At 41.1% G+C, this 20090-nt stretch overlaps 1 protein-coding gene across 2 annotated transcripts in view; it reads left to right on the plus strand.

The window, feature by feature from the left end:
- TRMT11 (tRNA methyltransferase 11 homolog) overlaps positions 1-20090 on the plus strand; it is a 92230-nt gene that overhangs the window by 64546 nt on the left and 7594 nt on the right. Inside the window, exon 16 of one of the 2 annotated variants that reach the window (XR_010158187.1) lies at positions 2214-2281. The exons of the other annotated variant lie outside the window; for it this stretch is intronic. The gene's annotated coding sequence lies outside the window, so the exon portion shown is untranslated. The remainder of the gene's footprint in view (positions 1-2213; positions 2282-20090) is intronic. 2 annotated transcript variants of the gene reach the window in all.

A 20090-nucleotide genomic window follows, 5' to 3' on the forward strand; every position in this document is an offset into this window, starting at 1 on the left:
ATAATCCCTACCTGGAAGAAGCTTGGAACCTTCAGTAGTTGTAGAGATAAATAATCCTAGCAAGGCATCAAGTGCAGTGAGATATAGGGGGCCCTATGGGAACATGCAGGCAAGGAATCCAGCCTGCCCTGGGGCTGGGGGCGTGGGAGATGGTTCCAAGAGGAGGTGTTTCCTGAATTGCCTTTTGAAGTTTTTATATTGGGTTTAATAACTTTATTGTGAGATATATTATTTATACCAAAGAGTGCATAAAGCATAAGTACAGTTTAATGAATAATTACACAGGGACATCCCTACAGCACCATCCCTGAAGTGAGTTTGGAAGGGTAGGTAGTAGTTAGCCAGGTTAAGCTGGGGAAAGATCCGGGAGGAGGTAATGATGTGTGAGGCAGAGGACATAGCAAAGGAATAGAGAGCATGGTATGTAGGGAAACTGCATGCAGTTCATGGTCACTGAAGTGTGAACTGGGGATCAACAATATAAAGTCAGAGAGTAAGGCAGGAAGGGGTTTGCATTTCTGCTTGATTACCTTGGGCATACTAACCCACTCCCCCTACCCTGGATTTTCACTAGGGAAGCCATATTATCAGACTTGGTCAGGCCATCACTCTGATGATAGTGGTTTGTCCTGGAGGGAGATATGAATAGAAGCTGGAATGCTGATCAGAAGATTGATGCAGTCATCCAGGTTAGAGAACAGTGGTAATAGGGATTCAATGGAGAAATATTTAGAAGGTGAGTGAGCAGGCAGGTCCTGGTAGTTGGGAACCAGATGAGGAGTCAGGGATGATATCTGAGATTCCAGCTAGGGCACTGAGTGGGTACAAACTGGAATAGATGATAATGGGAAAAGGATGAGTTTAGGTTTGGACATCCTGAACAAGAGGAGCCTATGGTACAAGCATGAAGAACTGCATAGCAGGCTTTTGAGTATCCAAGAGCAAAGCCAGGCAATGATTACTTACACAAGAAGTGGAAGATCCCTGTATGGGACAAAGAACAAAACAAAACAAACAAAAAACCACTGAGTCAAGACACATTGTACAGCTCCAAGATTCCTTCTGTGCCATTTTCCCCCAGCATGATATATATATTTGGCAAAGAGAATTGACATGACCCAATACTCTTGAGACTGGATCAGGCCATTCCAAGTTTATTACAAGAAATTTATACTAGAATTACTTAATGAGATAAAATTTCTCCACTGTGCCACTTGAAGCTGCGAGAACAACACTGGCTTTGGGTGATGTGCTTCTGCCCAAACTGGATGGGTGGACGTGCTCTATTTGCCGTATAAGTTAGTGAGCTACATTGTAGAGTTAGGACGTAAAGAAATTGATAAGCTGTTGTTAGTTGTCTCTAAGAAAAACCTGCTAAAGAAATACACAGGCTGCCGCTGTTTGGGCTCCAGACGCAGAAAAAGAAAAACCCAAAGGGTTTTCCTTTCCTCTCATCCTTTAAAATTAAAAATACTTCCCCTTCCTCTCTCTTATGAAGTAACTACATAATACCTTTCAGGCAGCAACATAAAAATTACAGAGTAGGCCAGAATATGGGGAAAATTTTAATTAAATCTGGGGTTTCATTTGTTTTTTAATTTATTAAAAAATGCTTGGCCAAAAAAAAATCCCAATTTCCCTCTGCCCCCCTTTTTATATATCCTTATGCATTTGGCAGAGCTCATGACAATGTCTTTCCACCTGTGGACCGGCCAAAAGCCTTTTCTGAAGCTCCTACTAATTTGGATTAAACTGACTGGTTAAAAGCTTCACACAGAAATGCTGCCAGGAAAGTCATGAGGTCTGATGACATTTAAGTCTACAGTCTTATCTTTTGGACCAAAATAAATGAACAAAGATCTAGTTTTTGATCTTGCATTTGTTAGCTTGTTTTCTCTCTTAGTTTTGGAGAAATAGATCAAGAACCTGAAAACAGGAGAACCATGTTTTTGCCTCCAGTCTGTCTTTCTGAACCCAAAGAGAAGCTCTTTCATGATCCTAAGTGGATTCCTAAGGAAACAAGAAGGGCAGGACTGGTGCTGTGTGATGAATCAGGTTTCTGGGGAAGACCTGACCCATTTCTGCTAGGGGTAAATGGCCCAGAAGACTTGCTCCTATGGCGGGGGATGTCACCTGATGCATTGGAACCTAAGGCTAGACCTTGAAGTGTATCAAGTTCATCTCTATGTCCTTTTTTTTTGCCTCTCAACAAGGAATTAGACATAGTCCTATCCTCAATGAGCTCATGGTCTGGAGGATGGCGGTGGTATGAAACAAAGAGGTAAGTAGTCAGTTAAAATAGTGTGATCCGTCTTTCCACAGGGCAAGCCCAGGGTGAGTCTAAGAGGAGCACCTAGCCACTTCTAACAGTGGTAGTGTATTAACCATGTGTTTCTGATGTTTTGACATCTGGGGCTTTGCTGACCCTGGAGAGACCAGAACCAGCCAATTCCTAGAGATAAGGTTTCACCTTCCTTCAAGTGTGTCTTTTATAGAAACTAAACAGTCCAGAGTCCACTCACTCTATTTCCTCTTTTATACAGCTTTTATGCTTTGGGTCACTATTTCTCAGACCTAATCACTTTTGGGCCAGGTACCAGGTAACTTAGGGACAACCCCTATACCCCAGAGCCTGCTGAAAGTATTCAAACTAGCTAATCCTATGCCTGCTTATCCTGCCTTACCTGTTCCTTCCTCTGGAAACCACAATAAAGGCTCTTGTCCACATTTTCCCCTCCCCTCTGCCTCCTGAACTACCCTGGTCCTTCCCCACATGGCCCTGCATGGCGTGGTGTGTCCTCTCCTCTTGAGAACTTCGAGGAACAAACTGTCTTTTCAATTAAAATTGTCTTCTGATCTGTTGGTCTCACCATACCTGAATAATAATAAAACCTACATTTAAAAACACGTGAGAGAGGACTGGGTCAAGGAAGAAGTCTGAGAGATGACGTCTAAGTTAACCCCTAAAGAAGTGGAAGTTGCTTGATCATGTCAGGGGATGAGGGCGGGAAGGGGGATTCCAGGCAGAGAGAATAGCACTGGAAAAGCATATTTGGTTAACAGTTCAACTAGTTGGTGTGCCAGGAGCTAAATGTATTAGCCAAAGAGGAGAAATGAAGCTGGACAGGTCATGAGAGCCAGATCCTAAAGGACTCATACGCCCTGCTGCAGAATCTGCACTTAATTCTGGGAGAAGCCCACTCCCTGTGACCTCCTCTCCCCTTTGGTAATGCCAAGGCTCTTTGGGAAGTTTTAATTTCTTTCAAAATGGTGTCCTTGGCTGAAGTGCTTGAGTTCCTTGACAAAGGGTGCCTGTAAAGAGGGAGTCTGTGGCTTTGCCTTTGCTCCAGGGTCTGTTTCTGCCTTGGTTCTAGGTCTCAGTTAATGCTGTCTTCTAAGTTGGGTGAATGGCATAGCTGAGGCTGCTTGAATTAAGGCATTGACACCACAAAGCTTCCATTTCCCCATCTATAGAGCCCCCCTAGGTGCCCAGTTACACTGTGGTAAGAGATTTCCCAGATAAGTACAGCAGAAACCTTCCTGACCCTGACTGACAGATACTTGCTCCAGAGCCAAGAAACAGTCACATGTTGGCCTCCTGCACCGAGGGAGATGATTTTTATTGATTTCGCTCTTCACACAGTGCTGACGGTGTAGGCCTGCAGAAGAGCAAGCTGATGAAAATAAAGATTGTGGGTTGCCAGCTCATGTTTGTCCTTATCTCCAAGGCAAAATACAAACACTGTTTCAGGGAGCTGCTTCTCCACTCCAAGACAAATGAGCTGTTGAAGTGTCATGATTTTAAAATCTGGTGATATACATAAAGGATATTTTACTGATCAACCTCAAGGAATCTGTCATAAATAAAAAATAGTTTGTGATTCAAGCACTGTTGCCTATTTCAGAACTTCACCTTGGAGCCCACTCTGCTGTCTTCTGAGACACAGGGTGCTCCCTGAAAGAAAACAGCTCAGAACTCCCGATACTTCTCTTTCCCATCTTTCCTTGAAGATGCTTACCAAGAGCAACCAGGCTTTTTGAGTCACCATATGCTGACGAACATTTTTGTTGTTTTTTGAGACAGGGTCTGGCTCTATAGCCCAGGTTGTAGTGTAGTGGTGCAATCTTAGCTCACTGCAGCCACAACCTCCTGGGTTTAAGCAATCCTCCCGCCTCAGCCTCCTGAGAAGCTGGGACTACAGGTACATGCCACTTCACTCATCTAATTTTTATATGTTTTGTAGAGACAGGGTTTCTCCATGTTGTCCAGGCTGGTCTTGAACTCTTGGGCTGAACTGATCCCCTTGCCTCAGCCTCCCAAAGTGCTATGATTACAGGCATGAGCCACTGTGCCTGTCCTTTACGACCTTTTAAAAACCCATTACTAATGAGGATGAGAGGAAGGACAGCATGGAATCCTCTAGCCCTTGCCTGTGGCCCGCCTGGTTTTCTCTAACACTCCCTGCCTGCTTCTCCTTCACTATTTAGTGCATGCCTGGCATATGCCAGCCAGCAACCACTATGAACATCAGATGAATAAGAGATACATGTCTTATGTTGAACAGTTGTACACAGTTCTTGGTTAAACTCATTTTTGCTAAATTGTTAAGAACTCATTTATTCTGAGTCCCAAACTCTGGCACTTAAAAATAAAAAATAAAAAACAAGACTATACCACTTTCAATACACTGTTCTCTGGATGAGGTACTGGGTGAGATTGGGAAGGGCAGAGAGGTTTTATGGGGTGCAACATCTGATCATAAAGGAATTGACGTTTTTTCCCTTTAGTATATACGATTTCTTTGTATGACTAAGCCCGTTTCTTTGTTTATGTTTCCTCCCATAAAGTTCTACAGCCATCTTTTTCATGCTTCCTCAGTGTTCTATAAAGTTCTACAGTCCATTTTTAAAAGCTTTTTATTTAAATTTTTTGAATAAGCAATAAATTTACGTGGTTTGAAATTCAAAACAGTTCAAAAGCGTATACCCAATGAAAAGTTTCCCTCTTTCTTTTTCTCCTTCTCGTGGGTCTCTCAGACACCCAGCTCCCTGCCTTGAGACAAGCACTGTCACAGATGGCTTAGCTCAATGTCAAACAATACAAGAGAGTCCCAATGTGAAGCCATCATTGAAGCACCCATGTGAAACAATGGCAAAAGCAAAGAACCAGGAGTAAGACGTCCCTTCCCAGTCCTCCCAGGACAGCTCTGAATTCATCTTTGTCTTATTTCGCACTGTTAACATAAGATAATAACCTTTCCTTAGCTATCTCTCTTGGAATGAGAACTGTTGGGATGATTTGTATGAATGCATTTGGAAAAGTTTATAAGGGTTATAAAGACTAAGGAAGAGAAAACACAGAGCCTAAAACTAAATCCATTAGGTGAGGAGTTGAGTCATGGTAAGGAGTCAAATTGTTCAAGATGTTGCCCAAGAAGTCCTTTTATTTGATTTCAAAGCTTCCACTGCTGAGATGTGGGGAGGTTATTGGGCCAATAGGGAAGGATAAAAGGTAGATTTATTTTCTGCCAGTTTTCAGATCTTCTCTTGAATTCTGCCATCACCTAGCCAGAAGCGGTGGCCTCTCTTAGGTGCATACCTAAGCAAAGAATGTGACCTCCTTTGCAGCCTCCTGATTGGCCACCTTTGGGGTCAGCTGAAGCTTATTTCCTGGGCTACTCAACTCCTTTCTTGTTTGTAGAGTGGTTTCCCATCAAGTAAAGACTTAGGCCAGGCGTGAGAGTTGGGAGAAAATACAGACTCTGTAAGGCTATTACTTCAGGACTGATGTCACCATCCGCCTTGAGGCAGAGCTTGCCATTTACTTCAGAGGAAGTTTTGCTTGGGAAGGAATGCAGACTCTGATGTGCAGTTAAATGTGCATGTGTGAAGGGGAACTGGCCTGATAGCTAGGGGCTGGAGCCCTTCTTTATCCACAGAAGATAGGAAGCAAAGAACGGTGATAACGTGGCTTTCACTTCTGTGTGCCTCCACCTGGCCCCAAAGCTGTGTCTATTGAGATAGGAGCTCTGGGTTGGGCCCACTGAGGCTTTCTTGGTGCAGTAATTATGGAAGGGATTAATGTCCTTCTGTTCAGTGAACTCTGGTGCAATTTTATCAAAGGAACCCTAAGCCTATGCCTTTTGTATGTTTCTTCCTTTTTAAAGTGACAATTATTTATTTGCAGAGGCCCAGTAAATAATAAACTTGTCTTGAGCATTATCTTTCTTTTACAAAGCAGCCTGAGCAAAGCTGCAGGATTTCTGGGAGAGAGTTCAAGGTTGACAAGCCTTTGCGGCTCTCCTCTCTTCCTCTTTCCTCTCACCTAGTCCTCCATGGCAAGAAGTAATCTGATGGTGTCTATGGTTGTCTTGATTTTCTGATGCCAGGAATTGAATTGAGTTCTGATGTCTTAGGTTATCTTTGAAGCTACTTATCTCTGTATTAGGGAAAAGTCAGTACTTTTTGAAGAATCAATGTCGATGAATTATGGTGGGATATTTGGCTGGAGGCACTGATTGTATTAGCTGCCCTATTAGGGGATGTCTAGAGAAACTTCAAGTACCCTATTGATTGGAAGGGATTAGTGGCTTTTTGGTCAGTGTTGAATGTAAATCAGAGCTCTGAACACTATAATTCTGTAATTTGAGGAGAAATCATTCTGTCCAATGAACCAAACAGGCTTGGTTAAATAAGTTGCTTGAAATTCACTGAGACCAGAAGCTTTGTAATATGTTTGGCAACCATTAAAATAGTTAAAATGCTTCTGCCTAGGCGGTAATTAGTCTTCAGGAAAACACAGAAAATGTGTCATCTACACCACTGCCTTCAGTCTGTCAAACCCGGCGTCTGCGTGTGAGTTGGTTTTAGCATTTTGACAGCACTGGGGCTCAAGGAACCTAGGTCAAGACCTAATGGCCTAAGAGATTACCTCTTCATTGCCTTTGTCTTCAGAGTCTTTCTATTAGAGCAGCTTTGCTAAAGGGCTGGCAAGGATTGGAAGGCTTAGCTAGACAGCTCCATCTCCCCAGTGGTATTTCTTTTTTTCTTTTTCTTTTTCTTTTTTTTCAATTATATAAGTTCTGGGATACATGTGCAGAATGTGCAGCATTGTTACATAGGTATACCCATGCCATGGTGGTTTGCTGCACCCATCAGCCCGACACTACATTAGGTACTTCTCCTAATGCTATCCCACTCCTAGCCCCCCACCTCCCGACGGGCCCCAGTGTGTGATGTTCCCCTCCCTGTGTCCATGTGTTCTCATTGTTCAACTCCCACTTATGAGTGAGAACATGCGGTGTTTGGTTTTCTGTTCCTGTGTTAGTTTGCTGAGAATGATGATTTCCAGCTTCATCCATGTCCCTGCAAAGGACATGAACTCCTCCTTTTTTATGGCTGCATAGTATTCCATGGTGTATATGTGCCATATTTTCTTTATCCAGTCTATCATTGATAGGCATTTGGGTTGGTTCCAAGTCTTTGCTATTGTGAACAGTGCTGCAATAAACATACATGTGCATGTGTCTTTATAGTAGAATGATTTATAATCCTTTAGGTATATACCCAGTAATGGGATGGCTGGGTCAAATGGTATTTCTAGTTCTAGATCCTTGAGGAATCGCCACACTGTCTTCCACGATGATTGAACTAATTTACACTCCTACCAACAGTGTAAGAACTGAAGGAGATAGGGACACCAAAAACCCATCAAAAAATCAATGAATCCAGGAGCTGGTTTTTTGAAAACATTAACAAAATAAATAGACCGCTAGCCAGACTAATAAGAAGAAAAGAGAGAAGAATCAAATAGACACAATAAAAAATGATAAAGAGGATATCTCAACTGATCCCACAGAAATACAAACTACCATCTGAGAATACTGTAAGCATCTCTATGCAAATAAACTGGAAAATCTTGAAGAAATGGATAAATTCCTGGACATATACATCCCCAGTGGTATTTCAAAAGGATAGGGCCCACGGAGATGACTGAGCTGGCTGGATTTTGTTACTGTACTTCTATACCTCAGAGAGGCCTAGGAGCTTGCCTTGGGTTTTGAGATTATTCTCTTGTATTCCCCTGGAGACTGAATCGAAGAATGAATTGGCTCCTTGCACCTCTTCTCTCTCTCTCTCTCTACTTATCTTTTTTTTTTTTTTTTTTTTTTTTTTTTTGTAGAGACAGGTTCTTGCAATGTTACCCAGGCTGGTCTCAGAATCCTGGCCTCAAGTGATCTTTCTGCCTTGGCCTCCCAAAGTGCTAGGTTAACAGGCATGAGCCACTGCACCCAGCCTACCTCTACTCTTTATTGGGACACTTAGTCTCCCTGTCAATGCCCAGGAGTTGGAACAAATAACAGCTTTACTATAAACTGAGTTAGTTACTAGATTTCTGAGTTTCTATTCTCTCTAAGATTCTGGACCCTGAAAGATCCCAGAGTTGGTGCATGCCAAGAGCAAATCACACTCTTCAGGGTGATCCTCCTTACTCTCCTGATATACTTTGGACTGGGCATTATTTGGCTAAAAGGAGTATCTGTGGCAGCTTTTATAAACAGAACAAAAGCATGACCAGCAAGAAAAGCAGTTCATGGAAGGCAGAGGCTGGGAGTGAGAGATTCACTTAGTTGCAGTACTTATGTTAATCATTATTAGTATATGCTAAGTATCTGACATTGTGATAAGTGCATTTTATGTGACCTTTAATCTTCATAACCATTTTATGTCCTAGGAATTATTATATCAATTTTGTAGATGAAGAAATGGAAATTCACAAAGCTTAAGCAACTTGAGGTGTTTAATAGTGAGTAATATGGAGGTGGGATTTGAACCTATATCTGACTGATGAGATCCGTGCTTCTGACCGTTTTACTCTACTATCAATAGCAATTGGCTTTCATCTCCTCTAGACAGTAAGTACGTTTCTCTAGGATGAAGACCCTGGCCCATTCATCTCAATGTCTAATCATAGTGTCTGGTTGAATGAAATTAAATCCTCCTTCACAAAACCCTGAGGCTTTCATTGGCATGGAACTGCATGTCACCACGTCCAAAAACAGCTCTGAGGAAATACTCAGAAAATTTATCTGGAGGAAAAGAAGGATAAAAATCATGGTCAATGGAAACGTGGGCAAGAACTGTTTCTGCAGACCATGATGTTGTCACTAGTCTGCTATGCTCCAGCATTCTAGTGAACATGAACTGTCAAGAACCATCAAGAACCAGAGAAAGAGTATATAAACCCCATGGATTTACCTGAAAAGCACAGGAACTTTTCCTCTTCATGAGCAGGTTCTGTTTTATTCTTCCTTTCTTCATGCGGTGGACCTGGTTGCAGGATTTTTATTAGACTTTTTCAATTCAGAATTTTAGGTCAAGAACTCAAATGTCAACATTGAGGAATGTTTTCTCGTAAGTGATAGCTGCTCTATTACAGTCTCTAAAAATAATGTTTCGCCTCAGAATCTGACATCCGCTGTTTCTTTTTAAATTTTATCTTATCACGGGCTCTCTGGCTCAAGCTGTCCACCAGAGAAGTGAAAGGCCAGAGGGGCCTTGCAGTACCCCCACCTCTCCTTCAGGCAACTCAGACCAAGTGTAGTCTAAGAGCCCTGTTGACTCTGCCCTCTCTCCAGAGAGAATAGTCCATTCACGAATGGCTCCATCACTCAGTGCGTATGTGACACAACGCAGATCAAAGGGCGTCACAGCACCCAGAGAGTCTGGGTTGGCCCTGCTCACAGGATGTGGCTAGTCACTGCTGGAGGTGAGGACAAGGCCTGGGCTCTGTCCAGAAGGCACACAATAGCTGAGTTTCAAAGTTTCTTCTTTTTTCTTTTGATTGAGAAATGAATCCCCCAACCCTGATGACAGAACAATGCCCCATTTGAAGGGCTAGGAGTAAGTCACTATATTAGATTTCTGAGTCTTGCAGCATTTTGAGAACACAACATAGACTACTTGTTGTTTGCTTTTAGATCAGAGAACAAATGCATTGTTTATGTAGTTTCTGTGCTCAGGGATATGGGATCACTGGCATGAGTGAAATACACAAAACTTATTGGAGTGGGCAGTTTCAACTTCCTTCCCCATCAAATCTTTCTAAGAGTTGCCAAAAGGCAAGTGGTGTCTAGGAACTGGAAGTGCTGGTGAGAATACAGTGGCTAAAAGAGGGCCCGCATAACAGAAGGGGAGAATCACAGATCCCCACGGGGGCAGAGTCTCAGTCCTCCTGTACTTGGCTATTCAAAGTGTTGGCTATGGATCAGCACATCTGAAGCCCCAGAGCTTTTTAGGAATGCAGGATCTCAGGCCCCACATCAGACCTGCCAAAGCAGAATCTTTATTTTAACAAGATGCCCGGGTGATTTCTATGGATGTTACAATCTGGGAAATATGGTTCCCAACTCAAAACAAGATACCACACATGCTACAGCTGTTGTCTGCTGGCAGAGAAGAAAGATAGCTAAAGTCATTAATATAGTTCTTAAACTTTTGTTATTTAGGTGAATTATTTGTTTATTTAAAGTAAAATGGCCTGCTTTCTCTGAAATCATTTGTCTTGCCTCAGTAAATTGCTGTTTTAAATTCACAGGCTTCCTTACTTTATACTTGCATGACAGTTTTCAGAATGAATTAAGGATCAGTCAATTTTTTTTTTTTTTTTTTAGCTATTAATACCTGTAAACAGTTCAATCTGACATTAGAAAATACTGACTGTTGCTGTCATCTGCCCAGGTGCCTATTTCTCCTTCATTTGGTAATGGCACCTTCCTCGTCAGAAGCCAGCAGGCTGGTGGAGCTGTCTCATATAGTCCTCTCTCCTCCGATGGCCCCTCCAAAGTGAGGTTAACTGGACACCCTCTGATGAAGCTCATTTGCTCTAGCATGCTAGCTGAAAGGACCATTTCCTGCCTCAATCCCAGAGCTTCTGGATCACCATCCTGCCCAAGACCTGGCTCTTCAGCTTTTCCTTTATGCTAGCCTATATCCAGTCTTTTTCAGTTTTGAGACAGGATCTCCTTCTCTCACCCAGGCTGGAGGGCAGTGGCATCATCACAGCTCACTGCAACCTCCACTTCCTTGGCTCAATGGATCCCACCTCAGCCTCTTGAATAGCTGGGACTACAGGTGCACGCTGCCATGCTTGGCTAATTTTTGTATTTTCTATTTTTTTTTGATAGAGTTGAGGTTTTACTATGTTAGGCTTGTCTCTAACTCCTGGCCTCAAGAGATCCGTCCACCTTGGCAGCCCAAAGTGCTGCGATTACAGGTGTGAGCCACCATGCCTGGCCAATATTTTTCATTTTTATTTGCCTAAGGCAACCAGGATCTCTTTCTGTTGATTCAAACCAAAGAATCGTAGCTGAGCAAAGGAATCGAAATATAGTTCATGTTGTGGAAAAATACCAGTTTTGTTCTTAAGGCATAGAGGGAGGACACTTTTGAATCACTACAACTTTACACTTTGTGATTGTTCCAATTTTATTTACAGGTTTTCTCCCTTGCCTTGAGGTACTTTATTGTAATATGTATATATCTGTGAAAAGACTAATATTGATTAATAATCATCAGGATATAGGTAGCCTACTTTCGTGGCAACTTCAAACTTAACTTTGGTGTGGTTTTATTTTAGCTTTTAAACCTAGGACTTAGGTCTTCAGGTGCTCTTAGAACATCCAAGTGAGTTGAAAATTGGCCCCAAATCAAATAGAACACATGAATGAATAACTTATCAATCTATCATATGGAAAATAGCAATGTTAATACAGGCTAATCCACTTAATGACTGTCAAAAGATATTACTTAGTTGACAGGTTTTTAGTTTTATTATTCATAGAGCGGCATAAAAATTCACACATCTTTCCTGTAAATGTGTTTCTTTATTTTTTATTAGTGAATGTAAAGGACTGAAGCTGATATAAATTTGCTAAATGAATAAATAATACTGCCTTATAAAAAATAAATTGAATCAAGCCTCAAGAACAACTAACATATAGCTCCTATCCTATTTTCAAAATGCCTTTGGAAAAGGATGGTAATGGATTCTGGTGAAACACTGGCTGATTTAATATCCTGTATCATCAGTACTCTTCAGCCATTAAACAATATCATAAATTAATATTTATTGGACATGTTTCATAATAGATAAATAATAAAGGGTATATATCATGTGATCACATTTTATAATCCGTTATTTATAATAATGTTACATATAAGTGAAAGTATTCCAATGTCATATAGTTATCTCTGAGTAGTTTTGCTTTATTTTATTTTATTAACTTGTTTATTTCATTCTAGTGATATGTATTTTATGATTTTTCTATCAGATACATTTTGCTTTTATAACATGAAAAAAGGAAAAGGCTATTTTTGGTTCAAAATAAGGACTCAGTGGGCTTTGTGCATCAATTAATATGAGAAGATATGTTAAAGTTTAGATATCCAGACTATACCATGTTGTACCATGCAGAGTAGTATAGAAAAACTAAATTTCCCTAAGAATGTGGGAAAAGTCTTACTAGGTTTTATTTTTAATTAACCAAATTCAATGGAACTTAAATTAAGAAAATGTTTCTGTAACAGTTCTGTTTGATTTTGTGAAGAGATCTTACAGTTGGAGATTTTTTTCTAAAAGGATAAATTAAACTTTGTGTTACAACAGACATTTCTGCTTTCTAGACCAGAGCTTCTCAAATGTTAATGTGCAAACGAATCCCCTGGGGATCTTGTGAAATTACAGATGGGTCTGAGGTGAAGCCTGAGATTCTCTGTTTCCGTCATGCTTGGAGGTGAAGCCAGCTGCTGCTGATTCATGGGCCATGCTTTGAGAGGCAAGGGTCTCTAGACAGAAGTTGTCATTCCTAATGACTTTGTAAATCACTCTGAGCCATGGAAAAATAAACAATCAGTGAGCAAAAGCTTTTACAGCCCAGGGTAGAAATCTGGGAGGATCCGAGCCTTCTGGGTCTGAAGCTTGAATGTGTCATCAGAGTGGGACTGGGGTCGGAGATCTAGGAGCAAGAGTGAGGCATGGGATGTTGGATCAAAACAGGGAAGTGGGCCGAGGAAGGACCACAGAAGGAGCAAGGCCATGTCACTGATGTGGCTGTGTCCTACAATATGATTTGGCATCTTACATTTCTGAAGCTGCCATTGCAGGGTTCCTTCAGTCAGTGGATTAGAAGGAGCTAGAGGTTGGCAACCTTTGGTGAGGAGAAGTTAGGAGAATGGTGGGCTCGTGAGCACTGGGGGAGGGAGGGAGAAGATGGGGGTGAGCTCTGAGTGTTGGTTCTGACTCATGAGCAAAGGTGGGCATGGGGTGGAGGGAGAAAGCGCACATGCAACAATTTGGGACCCTTGACCTCTGATGTGTCTGAGGGCAGCCCATGTGTCTCTGAAAATCTGCCTGTGAGCTGACTGATACCCTGGATTAAACCACAGCTCTGTGGACCCCTTTAAGCACTTGTAAACAGCTCCAGAAGGATTAGTACCTTCTATTCTCAAAATAGGATTCAAATAAATGTAATACACAGCTGCTGGGGTAGCCAAGAGCCTTGGGCTCCTGGATTGAGGCTGTGTAAGGGTAAGTGAGGCAGGAGCTATTAGATCACATTTCCTGACTGACTTGCATTCTGAACTGGAAAGACAGTCTCACAGGAAAAAATTAATTTGCCTCCAAGATAAAAAAAAAAAGTCACCACGAAAGATTAGAGACAATTTTGAAACTGTATTTAATAACCATGACAATTTATGGCAAGATAAAAACGCCCAAACCATACAGTGCAAATACCAGGTCAGACACAGGGTTTCTGTAGGCCAAAAAAAATCATGTAAGTTAGGCCCAGATTCATTGAAAAGGAAGGAGACAGCTCTTAGGCTGCAGATTTATCCTAAGGTCAATGTTTACTTTAAAAATCCGTGATAATTTGTTCCACCCAGAGGTGGTTTTTGTCTTATGTTCCACATCTTAATCATTTGTTTAGCAGCCTTGTTTTATGTTTGTTTAGTTAGAACCTTCTGGTGTGGAGCAAGGATCATTAAAAAGTATAATTAGCTGTAATTACTTAATACTAGAACAGAAACTGCTTTTACTTTAGATGTGTGAGCTGATCCCCCAGGCAGCGTTGGTGATCCTGCTTTGAGTCTAGGAGCATTTCCATTCACAGCTGAGTCCTTATCAGCAGAAGTGTATGGAGCCACCGGATAATATCTCACTCACAAAACGTGAACCATTTGCCTGTGAAAATGAGAGCTAAAAAACCAGAGAACTGAATATGAAACTTTTTCTTTTATTGTTAGGTACATAGTTCAACAAGTCTACCTACTAAAAAGGGAATATGTTAGCTAGAGTAGTGTAAAGGAGAGGAGATAATTGGTCAAATAATCTTGTTCTTCTATCACATGTCCACTGCTGGAGAACTCCTGCCACGATGACGAGGCAGGGCTGGAGTGCGAGCTGAGTCCTGCGGGCTGAGAGGCAACCACAGAGAGCCATGCCTTCAGGCAGCATGGAGGATACCCTCTTCGTGTTTCACTCACTGGTAGTGACCTGCATTTGGTACATCTGGAGATTTCAAACTTCAAAACCTTATAACCTACACTTTAATTCTGGGGAACTGCTGGCTAAAGTTTGTGGTTAAGCAACCTTGGTTCATTTCTTGACTCCTTCATTCATTAATTATTACGATCTTGAGAAAATGACAGTTTCTCTGTGCCTCAATTTTCTTAATTGTGAAATGGGAATAATAGAAGTACTTATCTCCTAGGATTGTGGGAAGAATTATAAAATGAATACTTGCAAAGTATTTAAAACAGTGCCTGATACATAGCAAGTACTCAATAGATAATAACAGAAATTATATTATTACTATTCTTTAGCTGTATAGTCTTGGGCAAGTTGCTTTGTTTCTCTGATGTTGTCCTTCAGACGAGATTGGGAGCGTTCAGGGTGGTATGACTGTAGACTGAAGTTGTCCTTCACATGTACAATGAAAATAATAGTACCTATCGTGAATTTATCATGATCATAAAAGGACAGTTGCTGAGACAGATGCTCAGACTATAGAAAACCGGAGCTCAAATGCTGCTAGACAAAGTTGAGAATATCCTCGGTGCCTGCATAGCTATTTACATTTGCATGGGAGCATAGGCTTCTTAGGGAAAGGCACTAGGGTTCAGACCCTTTCCTTTTTTTGACGGTTGGAGGGAGCAATGATCAAGGCTGGATTGTGAAAGTAGGGGAGCAAGGAAACCCTCTAGAAGAAACTCACTTTGAGCGCCAGGACCAAAGCTGACCTCTGCCTCCAGGCCAGGGTGTGGCTGGATCCTGTGGGGTCAGAACTCATCCTGTCTGGGCCTGGCTGTGAGTGAATCACAAGTCCAGGCCCTTTGGGTGTGGCCTTACATGGACTGTCACTCAGTTTGGGCTGCCATAACAGAATACTATGGACCAAGTGACATCAACAACAAATACCCATTCCTTACTGTTCTAGAAGCTGGACGTCCAAGATCAGGATGCCAGCATGGCTGAGTTCTTGGGAAGGGCACTCTTTGTTATGTCCTCATATGGCCTTTCTTGGTGCATGTATGTATGTCGAGAGGGAAGATGGGAGAGGGAGCTCTAACCTGTTTCTCTTCTCACAGGGACGCTAATCCTATCATGGGGGCCCCACCCTCATGACCTCATTTAACTCTCAAAAGCCCCACCTCTGAAACCATCCCATTGGGGGGTGGGGTTTTAACATAAATTCTGGGGAGACACAATTATGTAGTCTGTAACACGGACTGAGTTATAACCCTGTAGTCAGGATACTCCATTCCTTTGCCTAGAGATGCTTGTAAGCCCTAGGTGAATTGTTACACTTGTCCTGAGGGCAGGGCAGTGGACAAGTCACATGGCTTATCAGTGATGAGGCTTGGGGGGTGCCATCCACCCAGCCAGCCAGGACATTGGTGTTTGGATTTTAGCCACAGTGAAAAACAAGGGTGAATTGCTTAATGGCTGCAATGCTGGGCAACTGACCAACTTCATTCATGACTTAAAAAAAAAAAAATAAGGGCCGAGCACAGTGGCTCACGCCTGTAATCCCAGCACTTCTGTAGGCCGAGGCAGGCGGATCATGAGGTCAGGAGTTTGAGACCAGCCTGACCAACATGGTGAAACCCTGTCTCTAATAAAAATACAAAAGTTAGCCAGTTATGGTAGTGTGCGCCTGTAATCACAGCTATTCAGGAGGCTGAGGCAGGAGAATTGCTGCCGAGACTGTGCCATTGCACTCCAGCCTGGGCGACAGAGTGAGACTCCTTCTCAAAAAAAAAAAAAAAAAGTTGTTTTGCCAGTAAAATGCATAAAATATGCCTATTGCTCAATAAATTGTCACAAAGTTAACCTCATGTAATCACCACTTAGATCAAGAAATAGAATACAGTATTGCCAAAGTGCTACTTCAGAATCACCTCTGTGCCTTCTAAGTGTAAGCAATATCTTGACTTTTAGATAATCCTTCATTGCTTACCCATATAGTTTTACCACTTAAGATGCCATCTTCAAACAGAGTTTAGCTGCTTATTTTGCTCAACAGTTTTGAAGATTCATTTATATTGTTGCTTCTAGCTGAAGTTTGTTCATGTTCTTTGTTGTGTGGGATTTTACTGTGTGACTATACTGTAGTTTAAGATTTGTATCCATTCTAGTGATGATGGACATTTACATTTTTCTAGTTTTTGGCATTCATGAATAATATTGCTGTAAACATTCTTTTACATGTTTCCTGGTGAACATATATGTGCATTTGGTTGGGTTGATACCTCAGAATTTACTTGTTAGATCATACATAAAGTATCTCTATTTTCTACTCTAATGAATTATGCCAAATTATTTTCCAAAGTGGTTGTGCCAATTTACACTCCCATCAGGAGTGGTTAAGAGTTTTAATTGCTCCACATTCTGACTGACGCAATCTTTAAATTTTATTCATTTGAGTAGGTAGGTGTACACTACTTTTGCTTGTGTTTTTTAAAAATAATAGCTTTAATAAGATACTGTTTCCATGCCATACAATTCACGCATTTAAAATGTACAACTCTTTAGCATGTTAGTTTTTATCATATCCACAGAATTGTGTAATCATCACTTACTGCTTATAATTTTTATTTTTCTGACTCCTAATGATGAGAACCTCTTCCCATGTGTATAGATCATTTGGATTTCTTCTTATGTGATGTGTCTTTTAAAATCTTTGGCTCATTTTTCTATTGGATTGTCCATCATTTTTTATTGTTTCATAAGAGTTTTAAAAAAATATTCTGCATATGAGCCTTTCTTCTACTTGTATTATAGCTTTTTACTCATTTAATAATACTGTCTGATAAGCAGAAGTTTTCATTTTTGTGGCAGTTAAACTTTATTTTTCCTTTATGGTGAGAACCTTTTTGTGTTTTGTTTAAGAAATACTGTATTCTCTTGACTCAGGTCGTGAAGTTATATATAATCTCCTATGTTATCTTCTAGGAAGTTTGTTGTTTTGCCTTTCAGGTTTATTTAGATCTGTGGTTCATTTGGAGGTAATTTTAATGTGTGGTGTGAGTTAGGGATGTCAACATCATCTATGTCCCACTGCTTGGCAGTGCCATCTTTGGCATAAGTCAGTATCAGTTTATGCATGGGTCTGTTTTAAGGCTTTGTTTCTTATTCCATCAATACAATAGTACATCTTTGTGCCAATACCACATTGTTTTAATCATTGTAACTTTAGATGTGATTTGATATTTTATATCTCTCTAGGCAAGTCATCCTACCTTTTCTTATTTTTCCTTTTCATTCAAGAGCGTATTGGCTATTCTTAACTCTTTGCATTTTCCTATAAATTTTAAAACCAAGTCCCACAAAATATGTTTGAATTTCGACTTTCTGTATCCATCTGTTTTTCTTTCCGTTTTTTACTAAGTGAATCCCAAAAAGATTATTTCTTCTTACTTAGTGAGTGACAATATGCCCGGTGTACCAAGTTCAGGTGCACTCTAGAAATGATGGCTATAACAGAAGTCTGGCATTGGTTTTTGTAGGAACTAACCTTTGGGCCAGCAGTTGTCCAGGCTTGAAAGCCATCTGCTCTTTATAATTTAGGGTACCAGGGTATACACCTTGAAGCTGAGGAAATCCAATCATTTTGGTTCCATGATGATTGAAGGAATGAAGCCCCAAACAATACCAAGTCACAGAAGATGCTCAGTAAATAACTGACCTCCTTCCGTTCCTTGGCTTTGCCTTAACCACCTGTAAGGCTGTGCTTGACTAAGCACACAGCTGAACCAGGCCATAAATGTTGGGCCACATGCTACAACAGCAGTAGACCAATGGCTTTGGAGTTTGTGATCAGGGAAAGGAAATTCTTTTGGCTCTGCCATGTTGTCCATGATGCCAAGGAGACAAAGCTGTGAACACCACCAGAACAAATGTCTATTGACTGTGCCCTGCATTATCTTTACTGTTTCTGGGCAAATTCTGAAAATATCCCCAAAGCAATAATCATTTTGGTGTCTCTGGTTTCTATCTCGTTTTCTTTTCTTTTTTTTCTTTTTCTTTATTATTATTATTTTTTAATGAAGTCAACTTCTCAAACAAAACAACAAAACTCCAACACTGAATTATGGCTGGTTTTGCTGTCAGACCCTTGTCCGAGCCATGCACTTGGAAACAGTCATCAAGCTGCGAAGCTGCGTGTTATCCTAACTCCCCTTTGTTAACAGCTTCGTGTTGGCGCCTCTCCAGTTGCTGCCGCCAGCAGAGTGTCTCTGTTTTCAGACCATGTCATCTGGGACTTGCCAGCCTTCAGAGGCATCATCTTCTCTGGTTATTGGAGACTTTGAAGGAACACTTTTCCTTTTGTTTTTCAAGACAGTAACTGTGGATATGATGTGAGAGGTTGACAGTAGTGATACCTTTGGTTTCTGTAGATGAAGATTTTTTTTTTTTTTTAGGTTTATTGAAACAAATGAGAATCTGTCAGCAGAAATGTCCTTTAAAATCACCCTTACTTTTGAAGAGTCACATAGAAGAGTTAAGATATGGCTACTTTCCAACTGGTCTCCCGGGGAGGGTTTGGAGCAGTTAGAGGGTCCTGTGAAAGCAGAATGACATGAATCAAAATAAAACCAAACATACAAGTGACACATTAAGTAGTAGCCATGGGCTACCTTTCCTTTTCTGATTTCTCTGGATAGAAACTAAATGCAGGAAAGAGATAAGAGATAAGTATCTGGAGACAGTGCTTGAGGTGTGCTTCCCATCAGAGAACCAAGGAATTTTCACTTTTTGGCTTTCTTTCTGGGACTCCCACATCAGGATCAAGAGACGAGTTGGTTCCTATAGTGGTTTCCAGTTTGCTGTGAGTGGTGAGAGTTCAGAGAACTTCGGCAGTGTGCTAGACTTGACTTTGCAGCACAGACACCCTCTTCTCTTCTTGTCTTTCGTTTTGCCCCCTCCCATATACCTGGTACTCTCACACATTTCTCTTTCTCCAAACTTGAATAAAAATGACTCTCAGATTTTACATTCATCCTAAGGGAGAAATATTTGCAAAATCAGATGGACTCATGAGATCAGAAACCTGAAATGAAGAAATAAAACTCCATAGGCAGAATTCCAGGAGTCATCCCGTTAGTGGGAGGGTTTTGAGTGGTTTTCTCTCCTTCCCTCTCTTTTCTTCTGCCTTTCTTTCATATCAAAAAGTCACAGACCTACTGCTTATTCTCCAGAAATGTACATCTAGTTAATGACACCATCCTACATAAACCAAATGTGAGCAATAATGACAATATAATAGCACCATGTATTCAGCATTTACTGAAACAATGTGCCAAGCAACTTAAATATGTCATCTCATTTAATTCTGAAAATAACAATTCTATGATGTCAGTAGTAGTATTCACCATATTTTTACAGATGGGGAAACTGAGGTTTAGAGAGATTAAGAGCTTGCCCAACAGCACACACTTACCAAGTGAAGAGTCAGACTGGTCTGACTCCCAGCCACTATGCCATTCGCTGTGCCTGGCAGGCCACAGTGATTTTGATTGTAGGAGAA

Source organism: Pan troglodytes, chromosome 5 (assembly GCF_028858775.2).
Source record: "Pan troglodytes isolate AG18354 chromosome 5, NHGRI_mPanTro3-v2.0_pri, whole genome shotgun sequence".
Taxonomy (NCBI): Eukaryota; Metazoa; Chordata; class Mammalia; order Primates; family Hominidae; genus Pan; species Pan troglodytes.